A 14,307-nucleotide genomic window follows, 5' to 3' on the forward strand; every position below is an offset into this window, starting at 1 on the left:
AGTTTCCATCATTGGTCCATTCTCGCCAACTATGGCGATGGAAAGTAATTTGCATGTGGTTCCCCATCTTTAGAACTGGGTCTGAACCCCAGTTCCATGGTTATACAAGCCGAACCTAAAGTTTGCAAGGCAGACTGATTCTGTCTCTATCTCTGTCTGTCTGTCTCTCTCTCTCTGTCTGTCTCTGTCTGTCTCTGTCTCTGTCTCTCTCTCTCTCTCTCTCTCTCTGTCTATCCAGAGCTGAAACTCATGAACCTCACACCTGCGAGGCAAGCCCTCCACTAGTGAGCTACGGTTCAGCCCTTTCTAAACGTCACTTTGAGACAAGGTTCACTACGTCCACACTGCCCTCCAGCTTGCAGCCAGCCTCCTGAGTCCGTGGAATTACAGATATACACAGGCAAACTGAGCTTCATGGCGTTCCACATCTGGACAACCCTGAAACCAGACTTGTTCTCAGCCCCCTCACTCCCTTCACCGCCTCGTTCCTTCTCATCACAGTACCACGCTTAACCGCAACTACATAAGGACACTTTGGGCGTCCTCCCAAGGCTCTGTCCTCTCTTCCCTCATGCCCACCCTACCTTCTTTGTCCACTGCTGCCTCTTGTTGCAGCCTGCCTCACTCAATGCTAACACACAGATGTTGCAGCCCGCTACACCTCGCCCAGTGCTAACACACAGATACCCGGAGCAGCCCCTCGGATGCTAACACACAGATGATACCCAGAGCAGCGCCTCGGATGGTCTCCTTGTTCCCTTGCTTCCTTCCTCCTTCCAATGCCAGGAAGATCTCCCGGGCTTACAGGTGCAGCATCTCACTCACACCCGTCTAGACACCTCCTACACCTCCCCATGCATCCACAAGAACAACAAAAAGGTGCACGTTAGAACATGACTGCTAGCTACTTTGGGATGCACAGGTCTCTACTAGAGACCCATATCTGGACCTCACATGCCCCAATCCAGGAGTTAGGTATGATCTCTTGCCAATGATGTTCTGACCACACACCACTTAGTCTAGAAATGAGGCAATCTGGACAGTAGGCCTTGTTTATACACTCCCAACCTAACATGCTCCTTCGTAGCCTTCATACATGCTGCTCTTTCTCATAGCTTTTCTCCCTAGATGTATCATATGGCCTCCACTTAGCTTTGTCTAGTTCCTGGGAGGTCCTCCTAGTCCATCCAGCTTGAAGTTAGAGCCCTAGTGCCTACAACCTTCAATCTACTCCAGCCACATACAGCAAACTAAAGCTCTTCCTCCTCTGTTAATATGTACAGTGCCTGTCCGTGTGTCACCGTATACACTGAGCATGTGTCCCCACGTACACTGGTGCCACACTCCCAGGGCCATGGCGGGCTTGCCATCCGTTGTTCTTACGAGGGCAGTGTCTGGTGCACAGTAGGCACTCAGGGAATATTTATTGAAGGGAGAACATCTCCCCTGAAGGCCGCTATCACTTTGCTCCCCAAAAACTGCTCAAGAAGAGCCTGGAAACAGCAAAGTAGGCTAATGGGACAAAACCCATGGGGCAAACTCGTGGATTATAGCAGAAGATTTTTGACCTTGTCATTTCTCTTTCCAATACTATCTGTAAAAAGAGAAAAATAGAGAGAGAGAGAAAGAGAGAGTTTCTAAAACTCCCCAGCAGTCACCTCTGAGAGGAGACGGCATAGGCCAAGATTTTGCCTGGAGCACATTTTTCCGGGGGGGGGGGGGGGGGGGTTGTGACGGAATCAATGAACTTCATCTGCTCCCAAAGGGCCACTGTGGCCATAGGAGGAGGGGACAGTGGCAGGCGAGCATTCTTACTAAAGGAGGAAGAGAACAGAGAGACTAGGACTAGGTGGATAGCCCAGGGGCCAGTCATTTGGGAGCAAGGATTGGGGCTTTCCATCCCAAACCAGCTCTTGCCAGATCGTTTTTTACTACACTTGCGTTTTCCTAACAATGAAAATGCATGGTTGACTAAGAGAATGTGAGGGGCAGAGAGACTCAGATATTTTTATGTGGGTCTCCTTTACGAGCTGCTGAAAGGGTTGGTCTCATGTTGAAGATGGGGTGTAAATACTGCTATCTTGGTCCTCGTAATGCCTGGGAGAGTCTGGAAACAGGCATTTTCCAAGAAAATGAATTATTTTTGGCTGCAGCTGCGATGCTAGGAAAAGAATTCAAGTTAAACTTGGGAAACTGAAGTCTGGAACCAACTTCACCCTGATAACAGCTGACTGAGCCCGAGAAAACAGCTTCCTTGCTGTAAGCCTCAGTTTCCCCCACTTACAGTGGGGAGGGTGATTTGAGCTCGGGGCTGTGGGGTAGTGACCACGTGCCTCCGTACTTTGCTTCACTGAATGAGCCAGCAAAGAAAGCCTCATTGAAACCAGTGCCCAGATTCTAACTAGATGCAAACCATATAGGATAGATATGGAAAGCATTTTAGGACTATAACTCGAACTCGAAGCTACCAGTGTCTTGTCCCCGGGGCCATGAGAATGATGCACTCTGCGGGGCACTGCGGCATCGAAGCGTTTGCTCCCACAGATTGTGACTCAGTGGGTTTTATTTTAATTAAATATAAAAGTAATGGAATGTTTGAGATCCAGAAAGCAGGCTCGCAGCCACCCCCAGTGGCTTTTCTGTCCTCAGAGTTTCTCTTCTGCCCGTGTGTGGCCTGCCTTTCTCCCTGGTAATGAGAAGCATACGAGAAATAGTAGGGGAACCCAGAGAGCTCCCCTACTGTAGCAGGCTGTGTCTTCCCTGCTTCCGTCCTCTTCCCTTTTCCATTCAATTTACACACATCCAAGGAATTCCCGTCTCCTTGACGTTTGCTTGCTGTTGCTGCTGTTAAATCCAACTAAATATTATTCTTTGAAATTCTATTGCTCGTTTGTTTACAGTATCGTCCACTGCCTTCGAGCTCTCCGTCACCGACAGAGTGAAGCCCTCTGCCTCAACCACCCCAGCCAAGCAGCCAGAGCCGACATCCCTGATGTCAGAGCAACCAGATTGACTCCGTCATGTGCCCACGCAGCACAGGAGCCCGGCAGGCTGCACAGTGGCCTGGATTTGCATGGCGGAGCATCACCTAGGCAACCGAGAGCCAGCCTGAGACACGGAGCCGGGTGATTCCCATCACCCTTTCTGCTCTAACAGTCAGCTGGTCTCAGAGAATGATTTCAGCGGATCGTTTTCAAAATGCCTTGCGTTTAATAAGTGCCTACTGTGTGCCAAGAACAGCCAGGCCCTTGTTCTCAGTCGTTATGCGCGCACTCCCAACAAGCCCTCCAAGTTAGTGCCAGTACACTCTGAGCAGGAGAAAACAGGATCGGAATGGTCAGGGGACGTCCTCAGGGTTGCGTAGCCCACCATTTCAGTCTGACCTTGAAGTCCTTGGTAGTGAGGTCCAGGTCAGAGCTGATGAACTAGCAGATAGGATCTGCTTCCTTCAAGAGGATTCTGCATCTGATTTGAGCTCACACTGTCAATGGGTAATTGATTTTTATTTTACCAATCACCTTCGAATGCTAAATCTGAAAAGAAGAGGAAGGGAGGAAGGAGAATTTCTGCCTGATACCCAAAAGCGTGGATGGAGATGCAGCTGACTGCTGAAGAAGACCCAGTGAGGGAGTTGAGTGTAATGGGCTCCATGCCCTTGATCCCAGTACTCGGGAAGCAGAGGCGAGTGGATCTCTGTGAGTTCAGGGCCAGCATGGTCCACACAGTGAGTTCCAGGCCAGCCAGAGCTATACAATGAGAAGGGGAAGACATCTTGGTAGCTGTGTCTGAGGTGCTTACATTCTCCTCTGTGTAGGGTCTCAAAGACGGATGGACCTATTGACAGGGAGGGTTTACCAGCCTCTACTGAATCACGCAGGCAGCTGGACAAACACTCAGGCTGTTGCCAATCTGTGGTCCTCCTCTGCAGCTGCCACAGGGGATCACCCCTTAAAGTAAGGTAGCCCCAAGACTTCCCAGGATTCATGAAGACACCGCAGGAGATAATGATGGGCCTGCTGTTCATTTCCAGAGTTTGGGGAGAAAGATAGCGACAAAGAAACAAGGGGACAGAGGAAAAGATTAAGGGCAACAGGGCAAACAGTTCTCAGATACCCATATGGTGGCTCACAACCACCTTTAACTCCAGTTTCAGGGGACCTGACACCAGTCATGTATGTGGCATACAGACATATATGCAGTCAAGACATGCATACACATGAAATAAATACATCTCTTAAGAAAGGCTCTAAGATTTGCCCTATGTGGCGATGTGACAGCATGCCTGTCCTGACTGACAGTCTAGTCATCTAGGTCCTGAGCAAGAGAGAGCCAGCTCTCTGAAGCAGCCTGCTGCCTGGGCACAGGGCTCTAGGCATTAAGGCTGTTGAGACAGAACGCCAGGAGAGGTATGGGGTTGGGGGCACTCAGGGACATGAGAAAGAGATACACAGGACATGAAGACAGGACATACTACTATATTTTATCCATATTGTCTCCTCTTAAAAGATTTTTAAAATTGAATTGAATATTGTTTATGTGTCTGGGCTTTTGCCTGCATGAATGTCTGTGAACCACGTTCATGTGGTGCCTGGGGAGGCCAGGCCAGCGTGTTGGGTCTGGTGTGAGCTTTAGGATGCAAGGAAGGAACCGAGCAGGTCAACTGCAAGAGTAGCCGCTGTGTGACTTCATCACTCCCGCCACACTCTCCGAATAGTCAAGCATGCAGACCCATCCCTTCATTGCTTGGCCGTGCACAGATCCTTCCCTCTGGGTCAGGAGACCCTCCCTTCTTGATCTGGCTGTCTTCCAAAGCTCAGTCTGAGAAGGCCACCTCTTCAAAGCAGCCTTCCCACCTCTCAAGGGTGAATAAGCAGGTGTTCCTTTGGGTTCCCACACACCCTGAACCTTCTAGAACAGCGTTCTTTGTATCCTAGGGATGGGCAGATAGCACCTGCAGGTTTCCGTCACTTCAGACTAGGGCCGCCCACCTCAGAAGGATGCAGAGACGCCAGAATTCTAGATTCCTGTGGAAAGCGTTCCAAATTTTTAATATTTGGCAACTTACTGAGATGGTATATGTTGTTTTCAAGACGGTTCTAACTGGGAGAAAAGAATTCCTCAGATGGAATTTGTACTTTTGACATCTTCATGGAATCTGGGCACTTGACATATCTGGATTTCCACTGGAGAGGAGGTTCATAAACAATTGTTCGCTTTTTTTTTTAATAGTACTGAGTATTAAACCTGGAAGCTCGTACATGCTAACTGCATGCTCCATTACTAAGCTGCACCCTCCAACAGTGACAGATTCTCAAGGCCAGGGGTCATCTGGGTAGTGACCATAATCCAGGCTTTGCCAATATATCAGGCAGCCACCTGAGGAAAGGAAGGAGGAGGACAGGTGGTGAATTTGAGGCCATCTTGGGATTGACAAGACAGTGTCTCAAACAAACCAAAACAGCAGCTGGACAAGCCAGAGGGGAAAACAAGCAGAAAGAAAGAGAAAATAGCCCATGTCAATGCCTTGCATGACCTAGGAAAAGAAGAAAATTTGGAAGCATCTTCCTGCCTTGCTTCTATCACACTGTTTTGCCTACAGTCTGGGGGGTCCTTTATGATTCCCGCTGCTGGGGAAGTGGTAATCACCATAGCTATTCACTGAAGATGAGCTGGTTAAATGGAGAGAAACAACATGACTTTTAACCAGAATTCCACTTTCAAAGACTCCTTCTCCTCTTTTGCAATTCCTCCTTTGAAAAGTAGCAAGCTTTGAGATAACTGGATCTAAGGAAAACTGGACCAGAGTCTTGACCAACTCTTCTCCCATTGTTTACTAAGATGCTAACAATTCCAAATATCCAATCAGATGCACACCCTCCCTCATCTGTTGCAGTGATCGTTAATAATGACAATGACACACTACAATGGCATCCTCTATCATCTCTATCACAAAGTCTCCCCGTAAACCTGGGAGGTAAGAATAATCACTGCATTTTACAGATAAGAGATCCAAAGTTCTGAGACAGGACGTAACTTGCCCAAGGCCATCCATCCGGGTAGAGGCAGGACAGGATTCCAACCGGACCTGCCCTTTTCGAATGCTGTAAATCAATATTACCACATTTCAGGCATCAGCACAACTGTTCTCTTGTCTCAAGACAATCATCTGTTGACCTTATAACAGGACCCATGGGACTGTTTAATTAATGTTTATCTTTCAATAAATTAGAATCTTAAGACCAAAAACAAACTCATGAGGCAGAAGACAGGCCATAGTATTGCTCTGAAAGTAAGGAGAGCGGAAGGAGGGATGGATTCTGGAGCCACATTCTGTACCTTTCTGGATGTGGAAGCCAAGGGTTCAGTCCCTGTGGAGGTGATGTTTGAGTCTCCTGAACTCAGAGAAAGGGATGAGGACCATTGCCTTCGGGGTGCCTTTGTTGCCACCGCTGTCATGTGACTTGGTCTGAGGAAGACTTGTGTGGCAGCTTCGGCAAAGCCTTCTTGTGCTGCCCAAAGGCCCCGGGGACTTTGAGCAAGCACGACTTTCATAAGCCTCTTACCATTGTCCACACCAACAGTATTGGCTCTAATTGCATCGCGATGATGGACCGAGCGTGTTTCCTTCCAGGTCACTCATCTGACTCACGCGCGAGCCCGGCAACAGGCAAGGAGGGAGGATTAATTGCACTCCTTATATTTTATATCCACAATCCCATTTAATCCTTCTGAAAGAGGGATTATTAACCCTCAGTTTCTGATTGGGAGAATGAGGGTTGGCTCAGAGAAGTGGGTGGACTTGTTGAAGACACGTGGCTGCCATAGGATAAAGCTGAAGCTTCAGCCTACCCAGACCAACTGCTGGGTCAACCACTGGGTTCTCATGCAGATTCTCCCCCCTCTTGGAAACCTTGATCAGCCATCTTTCAGACACAGCATTCAGGGAGGTGGATTTTCTCTCCCACTTCCTCTCCTCCCTCTCTTCTCTACCCCAGAAGCTTAGGCACAACACTCCTGGCTACCAAACCTGGCTTGACCAGTGACAGGGATGTGGGACCCAGAGAGGAGAATGACCTTTTCTTAGTCACCTAGCCAGTGAGTGGCACACAGGAGTTCAGACCCTACTTCTGGATCTAGAGACTCTAAACTCACTTGCCTATGGCTGCGGAGGATGGCAGAGCGGTAAAGGGAAAATGTACCACTTCGATTAAGTTACAACACACTGAAGATATCAAATCTGTGAGTTATATTATCATTATCAGGAAGGCTTAACTATAGTTCAAGCTTGGAAAACTCATTGAGCCCTGAATCATTGAAATATCCTTTGTGTAGAATTCCACCCACTCTGGCCTATTTAAACTATGATGACTCTTCTTTTCTATGTGAGGAAGGTCAGGGAAGGATGGAGAGAGAAGAGACACCTGAACAAACACAATTAAAAGAGAAAAATTATAAGTATCTAGGGTTTCCTGTGAGCAAAATGAAGATAATATTAGCAACGCCCTAACAGGGCTGTTGGGAGGTTTAGTGACTTGGTCTGGACCACATGCTTCCGTCAGTGCCTGGCTACACACGGTAAATACTTAGGAAGCGGCTGGGGAAGCAGACCCTGGCGATGTCAGGTATCATCGCTAAATACAGAAACACAGGCTGGAGAGAGGGCTCAGCAAAGCAAAGGCTCTTACTCCCAAGCCTAACAGCTGGAGCTCGAGCCCAGGAACATATACGATGGAGGGAATAATAAGTGACACATGAAGGTTGTACTCGGCACTCACACACATACAAAATAAGTAACAAATGAAAAGGCAGTGGATAAGGAGTGATTATGTAATGCATGTGCAGATGTCTGGGGTCCTGTAGAGTGCCCCGTTTCTTATCTTTCATTTACCCAGATTTTTGGCAAAGGTTCCGGACACACGGTCATTCGTCATGACACATAAACATATACACAATAGATAGATAGACAGATCAATAGATGGATTGATCGGTGGGTGGGAAGATAGATCAGTGAGTGGTCAGATAAATAGATGATAGACAATAGGTAGGTGGGTAGGTAGGTAGGTAGGTAGATAGGTAGGTAGTGAGATAGATAGATAGGCAGGCAGAGAGGCAGGTGGATGGACAGACAGACAGACAGATAGATAAGTTAATGAGAGAGAGAGATGAGAAAAGAATTATAAAAGCATGGTTTTCTCTAGAAAATATGGAAATCCAGCAAGACCAGGACATTGCTGATGTGGGGACAGAAGACATGTTGTGTGCAAACCCAGAGAGACAGAAGCTGGTTCCCATCTGGAAACAGTCTGGCTTGAGGTCAAATGCCAACTGGATCACTTAGTTGATGCTTCAACCTTGAGAAGGTGACAAACTCTGCAGCTATAAAATGAGCAGCTCCTTCCTGGGGGCTATGGTGATAATTGAGGGTCTAGAGACATGTGGATCCAACATGCACTGATTGCTTCCTGATCAGCATCACCCACAATTGTTGAAACATAGAGACTCCTCACGATTCCATGTTCACACTGAAGTGAGGGGCAAAGATTCCCTCCATAGGGCGGGCTCAGTCCTTACAATGCCAGTTTCACACCAGTGAGGGCAAAGCCTCCTCCTTCCAGGTTCACACCAGTGAGGGCAAAGCCTCCTCCTTCCAGGTTCACACCAGTGAGGGTAAAGACTCCTCCTTCCAGGTTCACACCAGGGAGGGCAAAGACTCCTCCTTCCAGGTTCACACCAGTGAGGGTAAAGACTCCTCCTTCCAAGTTCACACCAGGGAGGGCAAAGACTCCTCCTTCCAGGTTCACACCAGTGAGGGTAAAGACTCCTCCTTCCAGGTTCACACCAGGGAGGGCAAAGACTCCTCCTTCCAGGTTCACACCAGTGAGGGCAAAGACTTGTTCCCTGGGGCAGGCTCAGTCACCACCTTGACTTGATCCAATCCATGTTTATTTGTTGCACTGTGCTTGGGACTCTTCTAGGCACACTGGGCACAGCGCTGGCTTCCTTCCTCATGGCAAGTCCTACCCTCCCTCTAATCAGATCACTTTGTATTCAGGACCAGAGAAGGTCCGCAAAGAAGGGAGACACAAGACAAATTCAGGTCTCACCCTTCCATGACCTCAGGAAAAGTGGAACCAAATTTGGTGGGGGGGTGCAATTGCCTCGGGGGGGGGGCAGAGTGAGGAAGGAAGGAGGTTAGGGATGAGATACCCTTGCCTTGGTGTGACTGGGAGGCAAGGGAAGTCTTGACTGGGAAAGAGTTCTGCCACGCTAAAGCATCTCATGATATGATGCAAAGTTCAAGGTGTGTAGTTTCCACGGATGGAACCCAGAGTCTTCTCTGCTGCTGAGATGCACCTCATCCTATTAGAGAGCCTAGAGGTCTTTCTATCCAAAGAGACCTGAAGGCTAGCACGTCTCAGCCCAGCTCCATATGCCAACCCCTTCACCTGCAAATAACTAACAACATTCAGAATAACTACTTCCAATCTCCTTCATTCTTAGAATAGAATTTTTTTAAAAAAAATTTTAAGTTGGAGCCAGGCAGTGGTGGCGCCTGCCTTTAATCCCAGCGCTCAGGAAGCAGAGGCAGGTGGATCTCTGTGAGTTCAAGGCCAGCCTGGTCTACAAGAGCTAGTTCCAGGATGGGCTCCAAAGCTACATAGAAACCCTATCTCAAAAAAACAAAAAACAAATTAAAAAATTAAGTAGGGTCTTGCTGGGACACTTAGACTGGCCTAGATCTCAAGGAAATTCTCCTGCCTCAGCCTTCTGAGTGCTAGGGCTACAAATGCGGGTCACCATACTGTTCCAGCATTCTATTTTACTTAATTAAAAAGTGTAATTGTGACCATTAGAAAGCTCCCTAAACGTCTTTTCCCTTCTCTTGTTCTGATACCAAAGAATGCAGACACAAGTGAATAAAATGTTTGAGATTCCTATTAAGCCACCGGTAATCCACAAACCAGGGTTCTCTTTTCGTCATTTAAGCCCTTCTCAGACTCAACAGCCTGTCTATTAAGCTGGGGGTGGAAATCATAAATACTTCAATGCTGTAAGCCCTTCTAGTCGCGTCCTCCTCTCCCTGTGCAGCAAGGCTGCCTTGGAACTGAGATACATAAATTTTAGAATCAGCCAAACCCTGACTGACATCTCCACCACTGGTTGTGAGAAAAAAAAATCGAATGAAGCTTTAGCTTTCTCCTTCCTGAGGAGGAACAAGGGCCCCACACCACAGGGTTGTTTGAGAAACAAGAAAGGAGCTGGCATTTACTGAGCCAGCTAAAAAGCTTGTCTTGGGGACTAAGGTTGTAGCCCAGTAAGGAAAGCAAACACTAAAATACTACAAAGGCCATCCTGGTAGTTATTCTGGCCTAGAGGATGGGAGCTGAGACTTGTATGAGATGCGCTAAGTTGTCATCCTCAATGGTCCAGCGAGTTTCCCATAGCGGCAAAGACACAATGTTGTCCTAGAACTGCCTTTCAGGTGGTTTGTGGTTTGTTCCTGATTGTTTGTTTGTTTGCTAGTTTGTGGGAAACTAACTTGCAAACAGATCTGAGCAGCAGTATTGCTCCTGTCCAATGCAGACAGAGACTGGGAAAGTTGTCAGAAGTTGTGCCCAGGGGCTGGAAGACACCTCTGCTGTTTCTAACCTCTTTTGCTTTCCTTTTGTTCTTCTGTCTCCCTAGAGATATGGGGTGAGATCTCTGCATAGACAGGTACCTACTACCAGGGCTCAACAGTCTTGCATCTCTGCGCATAAGACCTCCAGCACGGATCACTGCTTACCAGGAGGAACGGCAGGAGAGAGAGGGAAGCACATAGGCACAGCAACTTGAGAGATAGCCGACATCTGCAGAATGCTACCACACTACAAGCGACAGCCCTGGTGCTGCAAAGGTAAGGTGACTTGCACAGTCTTACAAGGGTACATGACTCAATCCCTTTTAAAGCTAACAGCTCTGCCAAGCTGGGGGCAAGGCTGTATACTCTGGGGTGTAGTTACTTCTCACTCAGCAAGCCTGGAGGTTATGCACTAGAGGGGTCATTTCTTCCGTCTCCTTAGGCTTTTGGAGATGGGAGGTTGGTCTCACGTTCTTCCGTCTCCTTAGGCTTTTGGAGATGGGAGGTTGGTCTCACGTAGCCCAAACTGGGCTTGAACTTGCAGCAATTCTCCTGTCTCACCTTCCTCCATTCTAGGATCCCAGGCATGTGTCATCGGTCTGTTCTGAAAGAGGAAATGGAGAAGGCAGTGATGACAGAGGGCAAGAAGGGATTTCGCTAGCGAACAGGTCTACGAAGGCTCAGAACCAGGGCTCACTCCCTCTAGGCCACGGTCACATTTGAGCCTATGTGGAGTGAAGCCTCCAAGAACTGGCCATTCTCCTTCCAGGCTCCAGGCCCGGCAGTGGTGCAGCTTTTTTTTGTTCTGGGCTTCTTCCAGGGGTACAGGGTGGGACTGACCTCTCAAGCCCCCCTCTTTCCTGCCACTCAACTTCAACAGGTAGGAAGTCAACAAAACACCTCCTCCGAAGCCTTAGGTAATCTAGGTAGGGCTGTAGTCAAAGCCCTTCCCCTGCAGCCTTTTGTTAAGCGTCCTAAACAAGTGAACAAGGGCTAAAGAAACACAGCTCCCACCCTGAATATCCAACTTCAATTTCCCTGCTGAGTCACTCTCAGGGGGGATTTGCTCCAGCTGCCTGGGGATTTGTCTGCCCAGTTGGTGGTTTGATCTGCCCCAACCCCTTCTTCCCGTCGCGCAGGTGAGGAAAGTAGGCTCCGAGAGGAGCCATCTTTTGCCCGAAGTCACACAGCGAATGTCCGCGGAGTGGAGGGCAGTGGTGGAATTCCTGGCGGCCCTTGGCGCCCATTTGTCTGCCCGCTTCTGATACCCGGGTTCGGAGAATAGGCCTCTAACAAGCGGCCCATTAGAAGGAATTGTCACTCCTCCGGGAGTGAGGTTGTCCCATTAGGGCGAATTGTCATTCCTCCTGGAGCGAGGTTGTCCTGGCTCCGCGCAGGCTGAGTGCCGGGCCGAGAGCAATTAACGCGGCTCCGGCGCGGGCAGCCGCCTCTGCCCCGGGCAGCGGGGGCGGGGCGCCCGGCGCGGCTGGAGCCGGTCACCCGGCGCAGCCCCTTCCCCCGGAGCCCGCCTTTCATCTCCCCGCGCCTGGCGCCTACCCGCAGCCCTGGCCCGTCTACAGCCTTCTCTGCCCCTCCCCCGGCCCCTCCTAGCCACTGGGATCCCGCGATCCGTCCTCGGGGTTGCAAACGCCCAGGTCGGTGCTCCGCGCTTCACAGCTTGCAACGAGTGCCTTCACCTTGGAGTTCGGGGCGCGCTCCCGCGGCTGCTCCCTGTAGGGTCCGGGCTCCTGCGACTTCCATCAGGGGTGTGGGGAACTCGGGAACGTGCAAGCTTAGGCCCAAGGGAAATTCGAGGGTGTCTCACCTCCTATTTGCATGATTGGGCAGCTTCCGAGGCTTTTCCATGGTTAGACAGAGATATAGTCTCAGCCTGTAGTGATGTGTTTGAAAAGCAAATGATATTCTGCTCAAGTTCAGGCTCTTGGGCAAGGTGTAAAGGTGACGCTTCTTGGTGGCTGGATTCTAGTTGGAACTCCTCTTTAACCGCTTCATGTATTAAAGTTGTATATACATTATTCTAATCACCCCGGAGTTAAAAAGTTTACTGCGTGTCTGTGTCCTCCGCTCTGGGAAGACACCCAAATCTGCACCTTTTTCAGACTGGAATTTTAGAAAGGACCTGTCTCGGGGGTCGGTGAAGGCCGGTGATGGCTCCTTATTTTCAGATACCTGAGACAAAGAAAGAGTTGAATAAATGATGCTTTTGATATACAAGATTATTTCAAAACTAATTCCCTACACCCACCACTTTATGAAGCCTACTGAAAACTAATTCCCACAAGATCCTTCCGGAGGAATGGCTGCTCTTTACTTCGGAGCCACGGAGATGTGAATAAAATATTCGGAGGGTATGCAAAACTCTGCAGTAGATTGGGGCTTTCCATGATGGGCTAACTCCGTGTTCAGGCTCTTTATGCCCCTGGTCCCCACCCTAGCAGAGTTGGGGAGGAGGCGCCTGGCATGGGGATGCGGATCGCCAGCTGTCTCCTTGGCCATGCGTCCTGTTCATGGCCAGAGCTTGGCACCCTGGAGAGCAATACTAAATATTCCTTTTCTCTCCACTATCTCTCTCTGTGTCTTATCATTTCCCCCAAAATAGTGAGGGAGAGCCTGGGTTTTCCTCTGCCAGAATTAAATGAAAATAAAGGCATTTCAGTGGAATTGATCCCCCTTTTCTTTTTTAAACTTCCTAGGAATCAGCCTGTGACCCTACACGGACACGTTTTTAAAGATGGAGTTTTGGATTATTTATAAAGCATTGGCTGGGTTCAGCCTAACTCAAATGTGAACTTTATTTTACTGTACACTTTGGCAACTGAGGGCTAAACGAATTTTAGATTTGCTTCCAAAATCTATAACCCCACGTCTTGCCCCACACATCGAGAAGACACGGAACTTAATCTGGATTTACCTGTATTGTATTTGAGATTCCTATCATCAGATACGACTCCAGGGAAAATGTACGCATCTCCAGACAGCTGTCATAGTCTTCTGGCTTTCTCTGGGCTTCCAGTCTTAGCAACGACAACAACAAAGTGTTTGGATCTTGTGGTAGGACAAAGTTCCAAAGGTTCTTTTCAGAAGATCGTTTAGAACTTAACTTTTAAAAAGCTTTCCCAAAACTGAACTGAAAATATCTGGTGAAGGCTTTTTGTCTTCTAAGATTATTTTCCCCCTTGGGTCCTTTCAGACCAGTGAAGTTTCACTCCAGCAAACGTCTGGGGCGAAGAACACTGCTTCAGAAGAGTCCCCTGAAAAGAGTTTAAGGCTCTGTAAGTCTAGGAGGTCAAGTTTCTAAACTCCTGAACTGGAAGGTACCTGCCAAGCTTTGGCCGTTTAAACAGTTTTAAACAGTGGTCTTCCCTTCAGTGCTGGAGGAACTGATCAGGAAGCTGTTTCTGGACCTGGGATGAGCAGGATTCTCTTTCCCTCACCACGGGATGGTCTTTTGGATATAGAAAAAAGCTTGCGAGGCCTGAAATGTGTCGTTTGAAGCGATCTGTCTGCTACTGCTGGCTGCAGACTGGGCTCAGAACCATTCCAGGCCTCTGTCTCAAAACTCTCTTCAGTGCCTGGATGCAGCTGGTCACCCATGCTGTAGGACTATCCTCAATTTAGGGTGGGGCAAGGGTAGGTATGCAGCTTAAAAAAAAATCAAGTCAGGT

This window comes from Microtus oregoni, unplaced genomic scaffold (genome assembly GCF_018167655.1).
Source record: "Microtus oregoni isolate MIOR12 unplaced genomic scaffold, Mior012 000128F_ref0000496, whole genome shotgun sequence".
Lineage (NCBI taxonomy): Eukaryota > Metazoa > Chordata > Mammalia > Rodentia > Cricetidae > Microtus > Microtus oregoni.